The sequence below is a fragment of the Tamandua tetradactyla genome, chromosome 8 (assembly GCF_023851605.1).
Source record: "Tamandua tetradactyla isolate mTamTet1 chromosome 8, mTamTet1.pri, whole genome shotgun sequence".
Classification (NCBI taxonomy): Eukaryota; Metazoa; Chordata; class Mammalia; order Pilosa; family Myrmecophagidae; genus Tamandua; species Tamandua tetradactyla.
Genome location: NC_135334.1, coordinates 34,302,473 through 34,325,544, shown reverse-complemented (window position 1 = coordinate 34,325,544; position 23,072 = coordinate 34,302,473). Strand labels below are relative to the sequence as shown.

The following is a 23,072-nucleotide window of genomic DNA, read 5'->3' as shown; positions in this document are numbered from 1 at the left end:
TACGGAATTTGGCATATCTCCTAAGCCCACACTGCATAATCAGCTACGTGCATTTGAGTCACCTGGGGGCCATTCTCCAAGGGCTCTGATTCACCAGGCCTAGGTGATGTTCTAGCATGTTTCTATGGAAAACGTTCCCAAGTGATTCTGACGTAAAACGACTGTTCCAAGTATTCCTAGCCCCTTTCCCACTATTCTGTGATGAAAATCACCTTCAACAAGACTCTAAAGACTATCACAATTTTGATAGATTTCTCCATATAACTAGATGCCTTGGAAATTTCTTAGCAAATTTTCTACTCCCAGAAGAAAATGTCTTTAGTTCATGTCTATAACATAGCCATGAAATTATGAATTATATTCCATTTGGACTGAGCTACTAACAACTCTTGTAGTGGATTTTTCTGTCATTTTAATGAGAATTTTAAAGGTCTTTGTGGATAATTTTGTGACTCACTTCACCAGAAGCTAGCTCAGCATTGGGATGTTGAAAGCATGATGATCTTGCTGTTGTAATGTTAATTTTCCTCTTTGCTGCTTCTCCCCCTACTTTCTTATGTTAGGATAGTTGTCTACCTTCATATATGAGGAATCCCAGTCGCTCAGAATTTTGATGTAGAGACAAGAGGGAAATAGGGAAAATATAATGGAATTGTTTTCTATTTAAAACATGCTTTTTCATAAAAAGATGTCATATAAAGTTCTCTGTTTTCATGGGCTACTTCTCTGCCTTTCAAAATTGTTGATAATCCTGCCTCTGTATATCCTGTCTATATAGGCTCTAGGGAAAAACTGGCTGAAGTAATCTGGCAAATAAAAAAAGGAATTTTAAAAGAGGATTTTATTTCCTTGCATATTCAAACACAATTTACAATTTCTCATCCTCTTTATCTCAAGTATACAGAAATCAAAATTCAGTGTGAGACTTGTGAGTCCCTGTCCCTCTATGTCATTTTAATTAAATGAGTATGTAAGGTACTTAGGACAGTCAGAACAGTACCTGGCACATATAAGAGTAATAGGTGTTAGTATATTTATCCTTACAATTTTTTTCATCAGGTATTGTTATCATCATCATCATCATCATCACCATCATCCTTTCACTACAATAACTTTTAGGCCCTAAATAGGTGGACTGGTCCCTAGAATTATGTCTTATTTATAGCAGACACTCAAGAAATGCTTGTTGAGTTGAAGTGAAGGAAGTGAATGAACTGTGACTTAAAAAAAAAAAAAGGTTTTTGTGTTTCAGACGCACTTCAGAGACAAAATGCCATTTCTACAATAACAAAAAAAGATTTCAAGAGCTGAAAATTCAGACTCTCAAAAGGCACAGTAAACAGGACTGTCTATATTGTGAGTAATACACGTAAACACTTGCTATCATGAAATGTAATGCCATGGAATTTCATACAACCTATACACCCAACTGGCATGAGTAACAAGGCACTGTCATGACACGCCACTGAGCTAAAGTAGGTGTGCTCACTGGTGGAAAATTTTTATTGTGCTTAGGAAATTTCTGGACACACCGTATTAAAGAAAGATGTACCACAGACACTCCCCTTCCAATGGGCTCCCATCAGAAATCTGTCTATGTCTCTAGTCTACCACCTACCATTCTGCATTACATTTATCTATTCAGATGCCATTTCTGCTGCAAGACTAAGAGCTTCTTGACAGCAGGCACCACATTAATTACCTTCATATCTTCAGTGCCTTCCCCAAACCTGGTATGTAGAAAGAATGAAGACAGGATGTCACAGTAATCTTAATTTTTTGTTTGCATATTAAATTAGTAGGAGAAATATCTCCATGTATATGGCAACATTTTCTGTACCAAAAGTTAAGACACATCACCTGAAACACAATTGGACAATAAGAGAATATATTTAAAACCTAGATAGTCTCAGAAAACTCTGGATAGATGAATACCTCATCCATGTTCTAGTTAAGTTATTCTTCTCTTCATCCCTCTTCCCTCCCTCTCTCCATCTATCCACCCATCCACCTGTTTATCTATCCACTTATCCAGCCATCTATCCCTTATTTACTGAAAGTACACTACCAACTCATACTTCTGAAAATAGAGAAAAATATGTTACTTTTGACTTATGAAAAGACCTACACAGTCACAAAGATTATTCCTTTTACATCCTAATACAGATTTTTTGTTAATAACTCACACAATATACAATTTTATTTAAATTAGTGAACAGGTTTAAAAACCTTTGTCAAAATTTAAACAAAAACCTAAATCAAATTCTTTTCTACCACATAAATAGCCATCATAAAAAGAGCCACGATTTCTTTTTAGTACTTTTCCATCATTCTACTACAAGCTGACAGATTCTAAAGGAAAAACAAAACCTAAGGCACTATCTATAACATAACTTATCCTTGTGTTGTCTCATCTGAAAGTGAATTAATTATATAGACTTTCAGAAGGATCATAATTCTTCAGTTTTGAAATAAAAATAAAAATATCTGCTCCATAAGCACACATAAACCCATAGGTTTTACTATTTTGAGGAGGTAAATAGTATATTTAAGATGCAGGCAAATGATACAATACACATGTGGGAGATAAATATGGATCTTTCATTAGAGAAATATTTCTGAATAAAACAAACCCATGCATATGTAATGCATCAGAGTAAGAAACTTATAAAAATGTACTGTGTAATAGCTATTTGTTAGGATGTTTGATTGTGTTTTTTCAATAGTTAATATGACCAAGCCATCTGGAAGTAATTTTGCATGAGATCTTTTTGTCTCTAATTTCTTACTATTCTATACTAAATTTTCCAGCAAAATTATTTTAAATAAACCAGGTCCTGATTCAAACTTTTCACTATATCCACATTGTTTGGCCATATAGATTGCTCCCAAAAGTCAGTAAAGTACTGTCTATTGGCAGGTTTACCATGATAAAGAATGAGAATACAGGCCATTATTTTAATGAAAACTGTATGTGAAATCAAAATGATTTAGGCTAGCTAGATCTCTATTCCTGAAAAAGTAACAGTTTAAGATTTTTCATGCAATGATTCCTGGAACACTCTTTCTCACTTGGGTTCCCATCCCATTCCACTCTTTCTTTCAATTGAATAACCATTTTCTTTACGATGAAGACCATCCTCTTTTTGGATGCAGACTTCTTTCCCCAATGGATTAGAAAAAAGGAATCACTTCTTTGCCATGGTGGATTCTCTAAGTCAATGGCAGAAGTAAAGGAGGGTTAGCTATTGTTGAATATATTCTAAAGTTCCCGGGCATTGATTCTTTCAAACCGGACCACCCTCAGAGGGTTCTTGAATTTGAATTCTTAGCAGTCTTTAGTGACACCATCAGCAGTGAAAGCAAAGGCCACTATTCTACCAAAAACAAAGTTGAGGATGGCTTTAACCTTAGGGTCAGCAATGAGCAATTTAAATTTTTATTATATCTGAGATTCCTTTATACAACTACTGAGATCTAAGAAGCTGGCTGGTTGGCCATTAAGGGAAATGATGTCCCAGGTAGCCAGAGCTAGCCCAGCACCATTCACAAAGCAAGCAATATTCCCATCATGTATTTTAGGTCATATCTGGTGACTTTCATTTCCAATGGACTCTTTTTTGACTTGTCCATGGTAAATATGTCTTTTTGTGGATTTTGGCATAAAAATAGACTCCTTTTCCTTCCAGAGTTTCACCAAAAGGTTTCATTTCAATGTTAAGTAGAATCTATTTTCAGGAAGAAATTATACAGCTTCTTAATTTGATACATAGGCCCATTGAGCCTCAGTTTTCTCCCATCAGCTAAACCTGACTGTTCTTTATGCCTTCAAAAGTGTAAAAGTAAAAAAAAAAAAAAAAAAAAGTGTAAAAATAAATTCTGGTCTAGAAGCTGCCACCTATTTAATGACAGTATTCCTGCTAGAGACAGTCCATCAGTAAAGGCTATGGCAGGATTGTCCATTAAAATTTCCAGGTAGAATTCACTAGAAACATCTAAGACTGCAGCAACCATCACCTTGTTAATTTTCATACCTTTGTTCAGAAACTGATTTCTTTCTAGATTATTACCAATCATGCATTTAAACAGCTGTACCACCACATTTGGGCTGTTGAATGAATGTCTCCTTTTAACCCATTATTAAGGATACGTTTTCTTCTCCCTTCTGCTAAGATCTGAGCTTTTAAAAGCATTTCTTTTGCATTTAGTTTCTCAACACACCTCAAGAGTGTCATTCATAGTATCTCTCCAGAATGCTCAAAATTTAACCCTGTTGTCTGACATCAGTTTCATGCTCTTGGATTCCTGCAGGAGCAGTCACCTATTTGAGAATAATTAAACTCTCTTGGACTTGGTTGACAGAAGTGGGGCCCTGAGCATCAGAACTCCCAGGCGTTTTTTGGCCTTTGCTCTCTTGTGGAAATGCCATTGTAAACGAAAACCAGAGTATTCTGATTGAACAAATGAAGAGGGAGGAAAAGGAAGCTTAGAACAGGTTTAATATATATTGGAAACAAACCTAGAAGTAAAGTCTGCATTGTCTGTGTATGTGTGCATGCTTGTTCCTCCATGTGGATATGAATTCCTCGAGACCATGGACTGTGTCTTATCCATCTCTGTATCCCAATATTTAGCATAATGTCTGATACATAGCTGGTGCTCAATAAAAGACTATTCAATGACCTGTGTTTGGAACCAGTCCGTGGGCCACAAAGAAAACCCTTTGCAGATCATGTTTTGAGGATCACTGCCACATCAGCATGTCTGAGTTTTGATTTATTTGGCTTAAAGCATTCTCTAATGTGCTGATTGACTCATGTATATTAGTTAAAATTTTATCAGGACACATATTAATAGGCATGTTGACTCCAATATCACTTAAGTTTCGTACTCTGAACTCCATAGACTCATAAAATACATTCTACTGGAAAGCAGAATGGCCTTAGATTAACTGCTAAACCTTACATTAAAAATCAAGCACGATTAGACAGGACCTAACACTTTCTAAGCCCAGAGGATTCCTTTCTGATTTGACTCTGAAACTCATGCACCCAAGAATACTTTCCAACTACCACCAACTCTTCAAGTTACAATGCTTTACTAGAGCTAGATTAAAATTAAATAAATGGGCCATCACTCCAACCCCACCCACAGAATAATCCAGGCAGGAAATTACTACTTGCATCATTGCTCAATCTAACCTTGCTAAAGAAAAACCTCTGGGTGTGTGTGGGGGGGGGGGGGGGACATTTTACTCAAATAGATATCTAAGGATGATGTGAAGTAAGAGATCTCCCAAACAAGGAAGCATATCCACCTGTCTGGAAAAGACCCAGACTCTGTGTCACTTGTGATGAGCTGACGTGGAGTCTAAGTAGATGACTGAGCACAGCATCTTCCAGGTCTTCTTTTTCTTCTTCACTTCTTCTGGTGCAATTTTGGGTGGGTTTTAGAGACACAACTTCCTCCTCCATGGAGTCTTCACTCATTACTTATGCATCAGGTGATCTCAGTTCTATCACCTACCTCCTTGTTGATCTCATGCTAATCTACTAAACAGGATTTTTTTTTTTTTTACTTTTTAAATTGTATAATATAACATATTTACAAGCAAAGAAAGAAAAAAACAATAGTTTTCAAAGTACTCTTCAACAAGTAGTTACAGGACAGATCCCAGAATTTGTTATGGGCTACCATACCATCATCTCAGATTTTTCCTTCTAGCTGCTTCAGAACATTGGAGGCAAAAAGGAATATATATTTTTTATCATCACTTTTTTTTTCTTCTTTGTGAAAAATAATATATATACAAAAAAGAGTAAATTTCAAAGCATAGCACAACAATTAGTTGTAGAACAGATTTCAGAGTTCAGTATGGGTTGCAAGTCCACAGTCTTAGGATTCTGCTTCTAACTGCTCTAAGATACTGGAGACTAAAAGAAATATCAATATAATGATTCAATAATCATACTTGTTTGTTAAACCCTATCTTCTCTGTATAACTCCAATATCACCTTTGATCTCTTCTCACTCACTCTTTAAGGGTATTTGGGCTATGCCCATTCCACCTTTTTCATGTTGGAAGGGTTGTCAGTAATAATGGGTAGGGAGATGGAACTAGCTGATGTTCTGGAAAGGCTGGCCCCGCTAGGTTTCAGGATTTATCTGGTCCAGGGACTCATCTGGAGGTTGTAGCAAACAGGCTTTTTTAAATCCAAAAATCATGCAGCTGGATTAATGGCTAAGATTTATTGAGCACTTACAGGCCAGTCACTATGCCAGACACTTTACAAATCATTAACTAATTTAATCCTGACAGCAACATAATATAGGTGTTGTTATTATGAGAGATGAAACTGAAAAAGGTTAAGCCCAAGACCCTCTAACTTCCACGCTGGTACCTTAACATTACGTACCATTGCTCCAGCAAATTTTACTAAGCATCTTAATTCCTTCAGTCAAACATGTAATTGCTTCCAAGCTAAATGGAAATGAATCCCAGCCAGTTGGGAAGCAGGGATCCACTGTTTTCACAAGAACTTCCTAGATTAATCCAAAGATATATGAGTCTCCAATAAGTTTATTACCTAAAATTCTGTAAACTTCTCTGTATGTAATCATACTAGATTTATTTTCCTGTTTATTAGTTGATGAGAAGTATGTCATTCGTTGGTGACAAATCTGCCTATCAGTGTAGTTTTCCTTGCAGAGATCCTAAGTGCTCTACTAAAAGGCATTTGAGGATGGGAATGCTCAGGAAAGCTGCTTCTCGTTAACACAGCATGAGGTCATGTATCTTTGCGTCCTTACAGGTTTGGCAGGTATAACTATAGCCACGGTAAAACACAAAGGAAATGCTAGAAGTGGGAAGGTGCAAATAAGTTTTTCTTTAAAGGACTCCTGAAAGCTTTACACTAGATAGTTCATTTTTAGATATCTTAAAAGAACATTAGAGTCAAGTCAACTTTTTTTTAAAGGCCCAAAGAACTTTGCATATGTTTAATGGAAGATGGAAGGTGATTGAGAAAGATAAAAGCAAGAGGCAGAAAATTTGGTGATATCCCCAAGAGAGGGAACACAGAAGAGAAGAGTCTGCAGATACAGACTGGCATTCAAAAATGCAGAGAATATCTACTCTCTGTGATTGAGATGGAAGAGGGAAAAAAAGTGTGTGAGGAGGTACATTTACAATGATGGACTAATTCCTAGGAGATGATACTTGATGGTCTCTCTTTTCTGGCAGAGGGGAGAGTTGTATGTGCACCATTAAAAACAGGGAGTCAGGGAGGTGGATAGGAGGAAATGTTTAAAAAACAGTTGCTATGGATTGAAGGAAGCAATAGCAATATTGATTTATAGGTGATAGATTGTAACTTCAGCTAAAAACACCAATCTCTAATGAATTACAGTTAAGATTTTCTTCCACAATTCTCTGTGGACCTAGAAGTGGAGGGATCAGTGGATTTGTGACTTGAGGGAAATTTGCAGACTGGGAAAGAGCAAAATTCAGTGAATCAATTCTAGGGTTAGTAGGAAGAGCAATTAGAAAAGAGCTACGGTCTGAGGAAAGAAGTAGAGTTGAGAACCTAGGATGGATGCATGCCTACAAACATTCATTCACTTGTTCTACAAACTTTTTGTTAAGAATCTATTACATATTGGTCATCTGCTAAACCCTGGACTATAAGGATGAATGTGATCCTGTCCTGGAGTTGCTCATTTAAACAGTGGGTCCTGGAGTTGCTCATGTAAACAGTGCAAGCATGTCACCAATTGCTATGGAATACTATGTACAAATATGCTTTGGAAAACTTGGTTCTAAATGGTACCAAGTCTGTCTCATATGCAGACAATAAGAGGATCAGAGAGGGAAGCTTAACTCATGCAGGCAGTAGGTAGATTTAAATAGTCAGATGACAGACAACAGAGAATAACTACTGGCATACATATAGGCCAAAAGTGTGTGCTTTAAATAGTAAGAAGGCAAGGGATTAGGAGTGATGCACCATCCTAGAAAAGATGTTTGGGATACAGGAGATCTGGGAATTCAAGTTGTATTGGGCTATTGGAGAAACCCCCTCCCTTGAGGTTAAAAGTATATAACGTGGTGTAGGGATTAACATCTCTGGCCCTCCCCTCTACCTTTCGTTCATCAGTGGAATTCCAGGTATCCACCTGGCGTGGTTTGGGATTAGGAAAGTTTTAGGTGAGGGAGTTAAGTGAAGGAAGTAGTAATCATTAGTTCACAACAACCTGGCAGAGATCCATGTCCATGTATTTGGTTGGCCCGTGGCAAATATTGATACTTCGTTGATGTTTTTGAAAAATGAATCAAAACTGTATAGATTAATTTGATGAATAACAGAAAGACAGAAACACATGACTGCTCTTGGCAATTATTGTTTAAGCCAGTTTTCTTCAGCTAGCCTAAAATTCCATGTGGACTGGGACCTTGTATGGCTTGTTCATTGTTGTTTTACTAGAATAGTACCTAACTCACAATAATTATTCAGTAAATAATTTTTAGGTTGCTTAAACAACAGCAATGGACTGTGATAAGTGCTGTGATGACAGCATGCCCTGCTACTATGGCAACCAAGCACTAACTTTGCCTGGGGGTTCTGTGAGAGCTTCAGAGAGAAGGTGGTATTTGAGCTTAAAGAGCTAGCAGGACTTTGTGAAATGGAATAGAAAAGAGGGATACTCCAGAAAGGGTGGAACACCTTGAAAAAGGTAAAGGGATATTAAGGACATGGCATATTTGGGGGGCTAATGAAAGTTTAATTTTTGAAAGTTGATACCTAAAAAGTTGATAGTATAAGTGGAAAGTAAATTGCTTTCTATACAGTCATACCTTACTTTATGCTATAGATGTCAACAAGGACCACAGAGGGATGCAAAGTAAATTAAATTACTTTTAAAAGAATATGGAGTGAAATCCTTTTGTCATGTGAATACATCTGGCCGTAATGAATCTCTCCTGAAAAGCTTTTCCCTCCATAGAGGACTTGTGTATGACCTGGGTCCACTTTTTTCCAAAAGCTTTATTCCAGGTAGTTAGAAGAAACTGGAGCAGGTATCAACAAGCTCCATTTTACAGACTTGAGGAAGCTGGGGGGCAAAGTGGTTAGGTAACCTGCTGGAGTGGTAAGTGAAACTGAAATCAAGGCAGACCTCAAGTTCAGCCTCTTTCCCCGGCGTTATGCTGTTTCTAATATAAGGAGCTTAGTACTGAGATACGGAGAGAACCGTTGTTCTTCAAACATGACATACAATCCTGAAGAAAGGGTGGGCGCGCGCATGTGTGTTGGAATGGGATCTGGGGTTTGTCCTTCTGCCCACATGTGGGGTCCTGCGAAGTAATGTTCCCCAAACAGCCCCAGATCACGGAGCCTATCATTTCTCTTCTCATAATTAACCCTGCGATTAATGTATTGTTTAGAAAGTCCTGGCTGAAATGCAGATAAATGACCTGAGAGGATTGACAAGATCTCTCAATTACACCTAATTAAAGAGTTAGCTCTTTGAGGACTTGACCCGACTGAAAGGCGGGGCTGCCTGGGTACCCCGGCGGGGATGGACCCCAGGCGCAGGAAAGCGGGGGCCGGGAGGGTGGGGTGAGGCGTTAGAGATGACGGAGGTTGGAGCTAAGCTAAAAACAAACTTTTGACTTCTGGACAAGTAATTCTCAGAGGAGAAGGCAGGGAGCAAACAGAGTCCCATCAATCCAGGATTCTCTGGAATCCCATTGACAGGTCTCCCCAAGTTCATCACTCTGGAAAGCCGGACATCAGTAGAGGATCCGAGAAGTCCACAATTAAACTGGGCCACTGCTGCCAACTCCCGCCCTCTCCCCACATCGTGCAAGTCAGCAGATTTAAACCTTTCCCAAACTCCCGCGCTGGTGGCTGAGTTCGCTCCCCCCGCGCGCGCCCGCACCTCGAGCTCCCGGACTGGGCATGCTCAGTCGTAGCCCGCGTCGCGCTCTCCGGGAATCCTCTGCACACCCTCCCTAGGCTGCTCTCGGTCGCCTCCTCGCCGCCGGCCGCGGGGGGTGCATCCTCTTTTGCTTCTCTCCGCGCGACCCAGATTCCTGCCCCGCCCCCGCTCCTCCTGAGCCCGCAGCCGGTGCGGCAGCCTTGGCAGCCCTTGTTCAGCCTAGGCGCGGGAGACCGTAGGCGTCGTTCGCTGCCGCGGAGCGCGCAGCCCGGGCGGCTTGGAAGGTGGGGATGGAGAGCCAGCTGCTGCGCGCCCGAACCTGCTGAGCCTCCCGCCGCCGCTGGGGTCCAGGTGAGTAGCGGTGCCTGGGGCCGACCCCCGAGTGGCCGACTTGCGAAGGGTGAATGCCCTTGGAGAGGGAAAGAGGTGGCGGCGAGGACGCCAGGCACCTTGCGAGCTGCGCTCAGTCTGGGGCGCAGCAGAAATGCTGAGGGCTGGGGACAGAAAGAAGGTATGAATGAGAGTGCACATTACCGCGGCGCAGGGGCTCTGGGGACCCCCAGGACCGTAATCCTTCTCTCAACCCACCCCTCCACCCCTGCCTCCCCGCCTCACGCCTTCAAAATTAAAGCCTTCGAGGCTGCAGGTGGGCTATAGAGGCTGTTTGCATCTCGGCCCGGGCGCGGGTCGCCTAGCGACTGAACGCCGAGAGCTCTGGCGGAGGAAGCCCCGATTGAAGCCAAAATGGGAGGAGGAGAATGAAGGCGGCCTGGCAGGGGCGATTAGCTGATCCGGGTCCCCGGGGACCCACCTGTCCCACCGGCTTCGGCCCGTAGAACCATGCAGGGCAGCCGGCTGGCTGGACCCTTGGAGGTCATTCTCACAGCAAGCCCAGAGGAACTATCACGGAGGTTGCTGCGCCGCGCTTCCTCCAACTGCTGAGAAACTCCTCACTTATTAGAGCGTCACTCTTTCCTGGGCAGGTAGCATTGTAGAGGCTGGTAGGGTGCGACAGATGAAAGAACAGTTAAAAGCAGAACGGTGGAGTGTGGTGGTGGGGTGTGGGGTGTGTTGTGGGTACCTTTTTACCTGGTGTGGGAGCGGGCTGCGCCTCTTAATGGTATATCTGCTCAACCTCTTAAGCGCGAGTCCGGTAACACACTTTATGAATATTTCAGGAACGACCTCGCAGGCTCGCTTGCTTCAGATCAAGTTTAATGAATGTGTTTGTCCGCCTTTCTACTCTGCAAAGGCAGGTGGAAGCCACAACCAGTACCTTTGCTTTTCAAATTTCAGCCCTTCTTGGTACCAACTAAGAAAAAGACGCTGCTAACCCCAGTGAGATTTAGATTGGTACCATAAATTGAGTCTGTCACTTGGAAAGCCCAGTTTTGGGCAGGCGTCCAGGCATTTTCTGCATCTCTGCAGTGTACCAGTGTTGTTCTGGTAGCTTGACAACCGTCCTTAACTGGGGCTGCCAATATGGTGGAAAGCAGGTACTGTGCTTGTGTTGGGATAAACATATTATTATTATCTTATGACACCGCATAGTTACTTCAGACTTAGTCATTCTCTTCCTCTAAATTATTTCTGAGGTCAGTCTAGTTAAGATTTTGGTGAAGGTTCACCCCTCCATCCCTCTGCACTGAAGGTATGCACTCCTGTATCTCTTTCATGAGAATAAGAAACAAATGTCTTGTCTGGAATCGCTTTCATTAATACAAAGAAGAAACCATTAATGTAGGAAACTTTCAGGATTGGTACAGGCTGTAGGGTATCTTTCCTTACACTTTAGGTTGTAACTTCCATGCACGGTCACCACTAACCAGTGAACCAGAAAACACAATAGTTAGTGCTTTAAAATGGTACTCCTTTGCCAAAAAAGCCTGTTTTCCCCTCCTTTAGTGAGTGTGTAATCTTTTAAATGATCTGTGAAGATTTCCTCTGTTGAGCAAAATTTTAAGCCTCCAGTATGCAATGCTAAAAGAGGCAACTCTTTTTCACTTGTCAGTCCCTACAGTTAAGCTGAAGTGTTTCGATTTACAGATGTTTCACATTTAAGGAAGGTTCTTCCAACAAAGACCCACTGCAGTTACATCACAGGCTCCACCTCCGCCTGCTAGACTGCTTCTCCCCAGCCCGTTAGGGAAGACAGTATGTACCACTGAGCTTGATAAATGAAATTTTTAAAAAATGAAAGATGTATTTATTTTCCTTACTGTATTTTGCAGGTTTAATTTAAAATATGAAAATTTGACAAATGTTTAATTATTTAGCCAGGATTTAGCTCAGGCATATTAATAACTTTATGGATATCAATCTTTAAAACATTTTGAGTAACATTACAGTATTTCTTTTGCTAAAATCTTGATAGATCACTTTAAAAGGGAATTCTATGAAATTAAAAATGTACATGAAAATTACACAATAAATGGTATTTCCTAAAGCATGTTAGCTGATCTCAGAGATGCTCAGAAAGAAACCCAGCTGCATTAACAGATGTAAAATCTAGCTAATTGGAAAGTATGTAGAGCTTGCATACAAACTGTCAGGTCACCTAAAGAAGCATTCCTTGAGGGCCCTTAGAATCTTTAAAGGCTCTGGTAGGGTTGCCAGACTCAGCAAATAAAATACAGGACATTCGCATGTATGAATTTTAGATATAAAAAATGAATTTTAAAAATATAATTATGTCCCATGCAATATTTGGAACATGCTTATTCTAAAAAATTATTTGTTGTTTATCTTAAATTTAATTTTAACTGAGTGGCCTGTATTTTATCTGGCAACCCTAGTAACTGCTAATGTCTCATTCCTTTTTTTTTTTAAGGTTGCTATGGGCTGAAAAAAAAATAAAGTAGAACAGAAATCATATGCTGTTCTGCAGACAATCTAGGACAAGCTCAGTTCTGGTTTTAGCTATTGAAAATAACTCATGCTTGAAAGTAAATTGTTCCAGTTCAACACACAGTCATTGGATAACTTCTGCTTGCTAGGCTTAATGGTGGGTACCAAGGTAGAAAGATGAGTTGAGGCATTGGAGGGGCTGGGGAACTACATCAGAAGATATAGGACTTGCTAGGTCCATTGTAGGAGCCTGGGAAAGACACCAGACTCTGCTGGGTGGTTCCAGTCAGGGAGGAAAATCACCAGCAGTTTTAATGGAGCCCATCTTTATAAGAGGGTTAGTCCCTATCCTAGGAGGAAAGGAGAAAGAACCCCATGGATTTCTAGGTAGTGGAGTGGAGCTGGAAGTTGAAAGATTTTTACCTAATGAACTGAGCTAGAGGGCAGAGTGGCCTGCTGAGGAAAATATGGGTTTCTAGAAGAAAGATTTTAAATAGTTGCTGATGGGAATGGAAGGAGCTGAAAAGGGGCAAGTGCAGGGATTAACAAATGGTATTTCGGTGAATGCATCTCATTGCATTTTTTTTTATTATTATTAATTTAAAAAAAATGACAAGAAACAAACGTTCCCAACACATACATTCAGCAGTTCAGAATATCATCACATAGTTGCATATTCATCATCATGATAATTTCCCAGAACATTAGCATCAATTCAGAAAAAGAAATAAAAAGACAACAGAAAAATATAACAAACAGAAAAAAAGAAAAAAAAATTTTACAGGCCATACCCCTTACTGATCCCTTTCATTAATCACTAGCATTTCAAACTAAATCTATTTTAACATTTGTTCCCCCTATTATTTATTTTTATTCCATATGTTCCTCTCATCTGTTGACAAGGTAGATAAAAGGAGCATCAGACACAAGGTTTTCACAATCACACAGTCACATTGTGAAAGCTATATCATTATACAATCATCATCAAGAAACATGTCTACTGGAACACAGCTCTACATTTTCAGGCAGTTCCCTCCAGCCTCTCCCTTACATCTTGGATAACAAGGTGATATCTACTTAATGCATAAGAATAACCTCCAGGATAACCTCTCGACTCTGTTTGGAATCTCTCAGCCATTGACACTTTGTCTCATTTCACTCTTCCCCCTTTTGGTCGAGAAGGTTTTCTCAATCCCTTGATGCTGGGTCTCAGCTCATTCTAGAGTTTTTCTCAATCCCTTGATGCTGAATCACAGCTCATTCTGGGATTTCTGTCCCACACTGCCAGGAAGATCCACACCCCTGGTAGTCATGTCCCACATAGACAGGCCACATCTGAGCAACAAAAGAGGTTCTCTTGGGGGTGATTCTTAGGCTTAATTTTAAGTAGGCTTGACCTATCCCCTATGGGGTTAAGTTTCATATGAACAAACCCCAAGACTGGGGGCTCAGCCTATAGCTTTGGTTGTCCACACTGCTTGTGAAAATATCAAGAATTCAACTTGGGGAAGTTGAGTTTTCCCCCTGTTCTCACCATTCCCCGGAGGGGACTTTGCAAATACTTTTCCACTCACTGATCAAATCACTCTGGGATTCATCAGGGTATCACCTGGACAAACCAACATCTCATGTCCTATACAAAGTTCCATGTACTTAAGGTGTTCAATCAACTATCCACATAAGTTATATTAGGAGATGTACTAGTCAAAGTATAGATTTGTACCAAATAAACATTTTTTGCTTTAGTCTCACACATTAGTTGAAATTTTAAAATATTAAGTACTATCTATTTTCAGCACACTGCAGTAATGACATTCTTTTGTTCTTCCTCATGCAAAAACATTTTTAAAATTTGTACATTTAGTCACTATCGTTATACACTCTAGGCATTCCTAGATTACACCATCTCAGTCTTTATCGTCTATCTTTCTTTGTGATTTCATTTATGCCCCAGCCCTCCTCCCTCTATCATTCTCATATGCAACTTCATTCAGTGTTTTTAACATAATTGTATTACAGTTAGGTAATATTGTGCTGTCCATTTCTGAGTTTTTATATTCAGTCCTGTTGCACAATCTGTATCCCTTCAGCTCCAATTACCCAATATCTTACCCTATTTCTATCTCCTGATGGTCTCTGTTACCAAGGAAATATTCCAAATTTATTCACTAATGTCAGTTCATATCAGTGAGACCATACAGTATTTGTCCTTTTATTTCTGGCTAATCACACTCAGCATAATGTCCTTAAGGTCCATTCATGTTGTTACATACTTCATAACTTTATTCTGTCTTACAGCTGCATAATATTCCATCTTAGGTAAATGTCACAGTTTGTTTAGCCAACTGTCTGTTGATGGACATTTTGGTTGTTTCCATCTCTTGGTAATTGTTAGTAATGCTGCTATAAACATTGGTGTGTAAATGTCCATTTGTGTCCTTGGCCTCATGACCTTTGAGTAGAGACAGCATATAGATGGGTCCTGTTTTTTAATCCATTCTGCCAGACTATGTCTTTTGATTGGAGAGTTTAATCCATTAACATTCAGTGTTATTACTGCATGGGTAGTACTTTCTTCTACGATTTACCTTCTGGATTTTATATGTCATATCTAATTTTCCTTCTTTTTACCTTTACTCATAGTCTTCCTTTCTACCCTCTTCTCCACACCTCTCTCTTCTGTCTTCATATCTGTCTCTAGTGTTCCCTTTAGTATTTCTTGCAGAGACAGTCTCTTGGTCACAAATTCTCTCAGTGATTTTTTGTCTGAAAATGTTTTAATTTCTCCCTCATTTTTGAAGGACAATTTTGCTGGATATAGAATTCTTGGGTGGCAGTTTTTCTCTTAATAATTTAAATATATTATCCCACTGTCTTCTCGCCTCCATGGTTTCTGCTGAGAGATCTGTGCATAGTCTTATTGGGCTTCCCTTGTATGTGATGGATTGCTTTTCTCTTGCTGCTTTCAAGATTCTCTCTTTCTCTTTGACCTCTGACATTCTGATTATTAAATGTCTTGGAGTATGTCTATTTGTATCTATTCTCTTTGGGGTATGCTGCACTTCTTGAATCTGTAATTTTAAGTCTTTCATAAGAGTTGGGAAATTTTCAGTGATAATTTCCTCCATTAGTTTTTCTCCTCCTTTTCCCTTCTCTTCTCCTTCTGGGACACCCACAACACGTATATTCATGCGCTTCATATTGTCTTTCAATTCCCTGAGTCCCTGCTCATATTTTTCCATTTTTTTCCCTATAGTTTCTGTTTCTTATCGGATTTCAGATGTTCCGTCCTCCAGTTCAGAAATCCTATGTTCTGTCTCTTGAAATCTACCATTGTAGGTTTCCATTGTTTTTTTCATCTCTTCTACTGTGTCTTTCATTCCCATAAGTTCTGGATTTGTTTTTTCAGACTTTCAGTTTCTTCTTTTTGTTCTTTCCTTGCCTTCTTTATATCCTCCCTCAATTCATTGATTTGGTTTTTGATGAGGTTTTCCATGTCTGTTCGTACATTCTGAATTAGTTGTTTCAACTCCTGTATGTCATTTGAATTGTTGGTTTGTTCCTTTGACTGGGCTATATCTTCAATTTTTCTAGTGTGATTTGTTATTTTTTGCTGGTGTCTAGGCATTTAATTACCTTAATTAGTTTATTCTGGAGATTGCTTTCACTTCTTTTATCTAGGGTTTTCTTGCTGGATGAATTTGTTGTCTATCTGTTCTTTGACATTCCATTCAGCTTTATCTGGACCTTTAGCTTAAGTTTTGTTTAACAGAGGAGAATTTTTCAGTTCTTGTTTTCTTGTTTCTTGCCCTGCTTCTGTGGTGCCTTTCCCCCACACACACTTAGGAGGGTCTACTTAAATATTATAGACCCAGCCAGATTTTCCCAGACCAAACTTGCCTCCTATCAGGAGGAAAGAGTCACCTGCATCGGTTTTCCCTGAGGGTGAGACCCAGCAGGTTGAAAGACTTTCCTGTGAAGTCTCTGGATTCTGTTTTTCTTATCCTGCCCTGTGTGTGGTGCTTGTCTGACTGCAGGTCCCACCAGCATAAGATGATGCTGTGTCTTTAACTTTGGCAGACTCTCCCTGCTGGGGGCATGGTGGAGACAGAGGAGAGGTTGTAGGCTGGTTTTAATGGCTTCAAATTACCAAGCCCTGGTGTCTGAATTCCTTGATGGAGGGATTCCACCTGGGTGGGGCTTCACCCTTCCCCTGGGGAAGGCACAAGCTCCAGATAAGCCCCAAAAGAGCTCACTTCTGCCTATGCCTGGGGCAGTTGCAGCCTGAAAAGGCCTGCCACTGTATCCAGAGGCAGTCAAGCCTTTGTAGATACACAGCCACAAAAACCTCTGTTTCCTTCTTTTTTTTCCCCCCCTTTCTCTGTCAGTCCTGCTCCCTTGGCGCCAGGGCAAAAATGAGCAACCTCCACTTTGATCAGGTTCACCTAAGCTGGGGGCCTATTTTTAGTAGTCAGAATTTGTTAATTAGTTCCACAATTGGCGTTTGATTGTGCCCAGTCCCTGCTGCTGGTAAAGTCCTTTCCTTTCCCCTCTGGGAAGCGGCCAGCCGGGGAGGGGCGCTGGCCGCCGCAGCTTTGGGAACTCACGGTTCTGGGGGGTGCTCGCAGCCGGTCCAGCTGGTCCAGACTGGGGTACGCTGTGTGTCTGGTCACTGACGTGGCCCCAGGAGCTGTTCTGTACTGTTTCTGGTTATTTAGTAGTTGTTCTGGAGGGCAAACTAAAATGCGCACGTTGTTAAGCCAGAACTCCCATCTCATTGCATTTTAAAAATCAGTCTGCCCTTTGACTAATATCCTAAATGTTCCTTTGCCATTCCACTACCATCCCATTCTCCTCCTCATCACAAAATAATACAGGAGTATGTTATTTAAAAGTTTTATTTCTTTTACATGGAAGTATTTATTTAAATATATGAAATGATGATCAGTATTTGGAACTTGTGGCTCAATTCCTAAAATGAGATAAGCAGATATTTGGTTTTCTCAGAAGTGTTGCTTCAAGAAGGAATAAACATTAAATTGCAATCAATTTCTGGTTTGGCTCCACTATCTTAAGGAAGCAGATTGTGATGACAGACAGAATGTTGATTTTTTTGTAATTAACACTACGTGAAAATGACCATATGCTTTTGGTACCAGAGATTATCTACTCAGAATGTTCTAAGTGCAATTAATTCCAAAAGGTATCATAGTATATACACTTGTGTCTTTGAAAACCTAGTGAATACTTTCACTATTGATCAGCATGGGAAATATCCAGGGATGTCAAAGATTATACCAGTGCAATCCATGTAGAAACAATTACTCATTTCTTGAAGATTCCAATTTTCAAAAAAAATCAAGCAAATAGCATTAGAGTGATATTTTAGATTATGCGTCTGTGCCAGTTTGAAAGTATTATGTACCCCAGAAAAGCCATGTTTTAATCCTGATCCAATCTGGTGGAAGCAACTGTTTCTTTTAATCCTGTTTAAAAGAAATGTTGCATGCACAAGCTTTAGATTAGATTATTTCCATTGAGCTGTGACTCACCCAGTTGTGGGTATTAACTTTTGATTAGATGGAGATGTGCCGCCACCATTCTAAATTGGTCTTGATTAGTTTTCTGGAATCCTTTGTAAGAGGAAACATTTTGGAGAGAGCTCAGAGCAGACAGAGCTTATAGAAATGACAGAAGCCTCAGAGCCAACAGAGAGAGCAGATGTAGATACTTGAAGAATAGTTGCTTCAGAGAACAGAGACACGGATGTTTGGAGATTTTTGGAGTCCAGCCGAGCTCACCATGAGATGGTAAGCAAGCCAGCAGCTGGAGAGACCAGTGCAGTTCATGTAGCCAAGAGATGAAGACCAGCCCCAGAGAAGCAAAGGGAGGAACCCCCACAGGAGCAAAGGCTAAAAGCAGTGGAGCCCAGGAGCAAGGAACCTGTAGATGCCAGCCACATAATTGTCCAGCTGACAGAGCTGTTATTGACCCATCAGCCCTCCTTGAATTAAGGTATCTTTCCCTGGATGCCTTGATTTGAACATTTTCATAGGCTTAGAACTGTAAACTTGTAACTTATTAAATTCCCCTTTTTAAAAGCTGTTCCAGTTCTTGTATATTGCATTCTGGCAGCGTGCAAATTAACGCATCTATCAACCAATCTATTACTCAGTCTTAAGTGCGTTGATTTTAAGTTGTGTGTACCATCCCTCCCACCCCACTTCCCTGGGGAAAAAAAAAGTTCTTTAATTCATTCCTTTGGGTGTGGACCCATCGTGAGTGGGATCTTTTAATGAAGCTATTCAGTTAAGATATGACCAACCTCATTCAGGATGGAACTTAATCCTATTACTGTAGTCCTTTATAATTGGAATGAATATAGAAAGAGAGAAGGAGAAAGCCACAGAAACAAGAAGCTGAAATCAATGAGCCAGGAATAGAAAGGAGAGATCAGTAGACTCTGCCATGTGGCAGAGGAGCCAAGGATCACCAGCAGCCATCTTCAGGAAAAAGCATTGCCTTGATGATACCTTGAATTAGACATTTTCCTGGCCTCAAACTATAAGCTAATAAATTCTCATTGTTTAAGCCACCTATTTCATGGTATCTGCTTTGAGCAACCTAGAAAACTAACACATCAACCATGCTTCAGAAGAGCTTAATAAATTTGAATAGGCATATGTGTGATTAAATTTCCACTCCATAGTTTCTGTCTTAGTTTGCTAGGAGCCTTAACAAAGTACCACAAAATGGGTGCTTAAAACAACAGAAATGTATGGTCTCACAGTTCTGGAGGCTAGAAGTCTAATATCAAGCTTTCGATAGGGCCATGCTTCCTTTGAAGTCTGTGGGGAAGAATCTATACTTTGTTTCTCTTGGCTTCTGGTGGTGGTTTGCTGGCAGTCATGAGTCATTTTCTGCCTCAGTTGTCACATGATCACGTCTCTGCTATGTCTGCTTGTCTGTGTCCAAAATTTCCTCTTCCCGTAAGGACATCAGTCACATTGGATTAAGGGCCCTCCCTACTCCTGCATGACCTCATTTTAACTTACCTAATTCCATCTGTAACAACCCTAGTTCCAAAAATTGTCAGGTACTGGAGATTAGAATTATAATGTCTCTTTTTGGGAGGTGCAATTCAATCCATTATGGTTAATAATAAGGTCTTAAAATTATATAAAATTACCCTATACTGAACTGTATAATGAGGTAATTAACATCTTTCTTATCAAATGATTGTCCTTTAAAATAGAGCAGAAAATACTCTGTTTCGGGTACTTGCACTTCTTCCTCTATGCAGAGTTTGCCAAATATGTCCTGCTCTAGGATTCTGAAAATGAGAAAAAAATGTAAGCAAAGACATACTGAAGTTTCTAAAATTTTAAGGCAATTTAGACCATGGGTTTTATTTTCCATAAAGTTTGCATGGACACTGCTTGTTAAAGAAAAGCTTACTACAATGATCTCTAATGACAGCTTATGTGGACTAGCCCCAGAGAGAGTCTTAACTGAAATATTGTGTGCTCAATTCGCATGCTAAGTCTTCAGTAAATACTCTGAATTTAAAGATTCTGAAGACAGTCTGTTCTTGCATCTCAGGAGATCTTAATCCTACAGTTCATTTATACTGATCATGGACAAACTGTTTATTTTATACCCGTTTCTGTACTGTGACATTGAGGACACAGGCATTTTTTTAAAGAATGTAATATCTACTCCAAGCCTCTATCTCTATAAAATAATCATTAACTGTTGCTGTAGTTTATGAGATGAATATCTTAAATCTCAATATAATTAGAAAATTTGTATAATGTCTGTGTAACCTATATGATTCTTCAAATGTCCTTAAAATAATTCATAATTTTCTGTTTCCCTTTTTTTATTTTTTTGGTGTAAAGCGAGATGATTTTATTAAATGCCTGTGAGCTAATTAAAGCCCCTCAAAGAAGTTAATGACTGCAGATTCAGAGGTCTTTACATAGCCTTTAAATGTAGTTTCCATTTTAATTATTGGCATTAGGACTTGGTTAATTAGAAGTACTTGGTATAAGTGCTTATTTCAGTTGCTGTAACTCTCCTATTTTCCCTTATACACGTAGTTGGTGAAGGGCAGTCGTGCTTTGAAAGTTTCATTCATGATGAAACCAATAATTTATTTATCCCACATCTGTTATTTGCTTTAACAAATATCATTAATGACATCATGAATCCTGTTTCCTAAATCTTTCTTGAATCACCAGTTGGCATTATAAATATTTAAAGTCCTTTCCTTCCTTTAATTGAAGAATAAGAATATTTTACTCTTCAAAATTTGGAAGCCAGATTTTCTGAAGATTCCATATTGCAGCAGAGCATTGCATTTTAATTTTGGATTTCCTTTAGTCTTAGAATCCATCTAAATTAGCAGAAAACTTAAAACTTTTTTTTAGATGAAAAGTTTAATTGTACAATCTCTTAACATAGTAAACATTTATCAAAGCTGTTTTAATTCAAATGCATATTATACACATCGTTAGTCATAATTTTAAAAGCCCTTATTAAAATACCTGACATAGAATTTCGGCTTGTATTTTGCCTCATATGCAATGTATATTTAACCCAATATGTGAACCCAATATTTGAAAATCAAGACTTACAAAACACATGATTTTGGGTTATAATTTTGTTTCACTAAAGAATTCTGTGCTGTACCAAAAAATTTCCCCTACTATCCCTTTAGGTTCTAGGTAATCAGGAGTATTTAAACAGAGCCAGACTCATCATAGTTGAATGTACACACAGTCCTTCTGGAACATATCTATCAGCAAGGCCTTTGAGTGACCTTTGTGGGTGAGATGCAGAAATGAGGTCTGGGATGTGGTCTCATAGCTGGGTTGATCAGCTATACCTACAGAATTTTCATGGGTGTGGAATTCAACATAGAAATTGGTTTCTGTTGATCTGCTTTAGAGCTCTTCACTTGATCAGGATGTTTCTACAATTTTATCAATGACTCAGAGATATATATAGATCATACCTATAGCAGAATTGTTGATATTGCTCAAAGCAATAGTTAATTTGATTGACAATCAGGATTAAACTTGATATTTCTTAACCTAGAGCAAGAGCTAAAACTAAAATTATACTTTAAAAAGATGGATGTGAAAAAAAAAAAAAGAAAAAATACATTTCAGGGATGAAAGTCTCCCTGGCGATGTGGGAGATGACTCCCAGGGATGAATCTGGCCCTGGCACCATGGGATCAACAATTCCATCCTGATCAAAAAAGGGGAAAGAAGTGTAACTAATAAAGTATCAGTTGCAGAGAGAGTTCAAATAGAATCAAGAGGCTGGTCGGGAGGTTGCTCTTATACAAGCTTCAGTTAGACATTGCTACCTATTGTAACCTGCCAAACCCCAATCAGGACCATTCCAGCCAATCCTGAAGAATACCTGGGGCAATATATAAGATTCTACAAGGATTCCATGCACTAGAATAACTTTCCAGAAACCTACAACCTGCATATGGGTCCCTAGTCCAGATAAGTCCTGAAACCTAGAGGGCCAAGCCTCTGCAGAACTTCAGATAGTTCCATCTCCCTACCCCATATTACTGACAGACCCTTCCAATATCAAAAATTTAGAATGGCCGTAACCCAAACACCCCTAAAGAGAGGAATATGAAGATCAAGGTAATGGTGGAGTTATACAGTGAAGATAGGATTTAACAAATGAATATGAATGCTGAATCATTAAACTGATATCTCTTTTGGTCTCTAGTATCTTAGAACAGCTAGAAGTAAAAACCTAAAATTGTGGAATTGTAACCCACAGTTGTTTTTGTGTATATATGTTATTTTTCACAAAAAAAGTAGAAAAAAGTTGATTGTGATGTTGAAAAAATATTTAAGCCTTCTACCCTCCTATGTTCTGGAGCAGCTAGAAGGAAAAATCTGAAAGGATCAGATGGTAGCCCATGACAAACTCTGGGATCTGCCCGGTAACTACTTGTTGAAGAGTGCTTTTAAAACTATTTTTTTTTTTATTTCTTTGCTTTGTATATATGTTATACTGTACAATTAGAAAGTTAAAAAAAGAAATATGATGTGAATTCCCTTCAGGTTCTATGATCAGTTGCCCAAATACAGGGTGTGGAAGTTCTAGTTTAACAACAGTTTGGCCTATAAAAAATAATTTTAGTTCATTTGAGCATTAGTCAACAAGGAAGAAGAAATAAATACTATTTTGGCTGAAGAGAATTGGATCAAAGAAGGTCAGAAACAAACAGGGTGTACTGAAAGTAA

At 39.3% G+C, this 23,072-nt stretch overlaps 1 protein-coding gene across 2 annotated transcripts in view; it reads left to right on the top strand.

The window, feature by feature from the left end:
- The first annotated feature begins 10,012 nt into the window (after window positions 1–10,012).
- The window catches only part of ELMOD1 (ELMO domain containing 1), a 102,105-nt gene continuing 89,045 nt past the window's right edge, over window positions 10,013–23,072 (top strand). For both annotated transcript variants that reach the window (XM_077113076.1, XM_077113075.1), the window contains exon 1: window positions 10,013–10,290. The gene's annotated coding sequence lies outside the window, so the exon portion shown is untranslated. The remainder of the gene's footprint in view (window positions 10,291–23,072) is intronic.